The sequence below is a fragment of the Amphimedon queenslandica genome, unplaced genomic scaffold (genome assembly GCF_000090795.2).
Source record: "Amphimedon queenslandica unplaced genomic scaffold, v1.1 AMPQUscaffold_11485, whole genome shotgun sequence".
In the NCBI taxonomy this organism is placed as follows: Eukaryota; Metazoa; Porifera; class Demospongiae; order Haplosclerida; family Niphatidae; genus Amphimedon; species Amphimedon queenslandica.
The window spans coordinates 1-1,308 of record NW_003548273.1 but is presented as its reverse complement, the minus strand read 5'-3'; positions in this window follow the sequence as shown (position 1 = coordinate 1,308).

Here is a 1,308-nt window from a genome sequence, read left to right as displayed (position 1 = left end):
AATCATCACTGAATTGAAACTAGAGAGGAAGAGAGAAGGCTAGCTAATGTTGCTAAGCTATAAATTTATGCGGCTTAAAATTTTTTCAAATAGACTATAAAATTTATTTTACAGATGTTATTTTTGTAACTGCACCTTAGCTTAGTAAAGAAGTATTTAAAAAAAATTAAATTTATAAAATAATTTGCAGAAATTTTGGGCCACACATTATTATTATTAATATGCTACATAAATAAGTGTATTATCTTACGACACGGTTGGACGAGGAGTTCCAAGTGCATTACAAGAGAGTATCGAGTATCCATTAGCTGGTATCCTCCTATTACCGGTGATAGTAACGTTAGAGGGACTAGTTGGAGCTAGACAATTAGATATTTATTATTAATACAGTATAGTCGGAAAAATAGAGTGTTTAAAATTGGTGAATTGGCTCCCTGGGGGGCTAAAATTTTGGTAAAATTTTGAGCATAATTATACATAGTCTCGCTAGCCAGACTCTAATTTACCAAATAAGAGTCTGGTGTCACGCCTAATATCAACTCGTGTTGCATTTGCCAAAAATGAGAGACCCAATAAAATTGCCGTGTCTATAGTTATTGCTTAGTTACCATGGTTACAGCGTCTTACTCCCACGTTTTTAAACATGGCTGAGAATTGTCTTTGCTGCGGTGCTGCAACAAACAGAGATAGGAGACTTTTAACCTCTGAGTCCAGTAAATCTGTAGTCCCTACGCTAGTTGAACTCTTTGAGAGAAGCATGAAATTGAAGGGGGTAGAATTTCCAGGATGTGCTACATCTATGAACATCATGGAATGGACTACATGTAGATACCATAGGTCGGGATATATTCGCGGCTGCAATTATTCGCGGTCATAAAAAATTTCAATTAAAAACCATGGAAACCGAGGTGTTATTTTAATTGAAAACGGCGCGATAGTGAAGAAAAGCACCTTGCTGCAGTGTTCTTGAGCTCTTGTTCTTCTTGTGTCACTAAGCCTTGGGCTCTTTGGAACTGCTTTACCGGTTCTTTTCAGAACTCGTGCCTCGCCGTATTTTGGGACTCTCCACCTATTCTAGTTAGTGTTTATTGACTTGGGCGTGGTTTATTATCACCAGCACACGGACCAGCAACAATTTGCAGCAAAGAGGCTGAAAGAGCTCAGAGGTAGCGGTCCATACAAGAAGTTAACAGATAGAGAAGGACTCGCTATTGGTGAATGGCTCCACTATAGCTGCTAAAGAACAGATGAATAGCTGAACACTAAACACATGGTCTTAATTGTCATAGCAATGCTCTAACAGTTTCC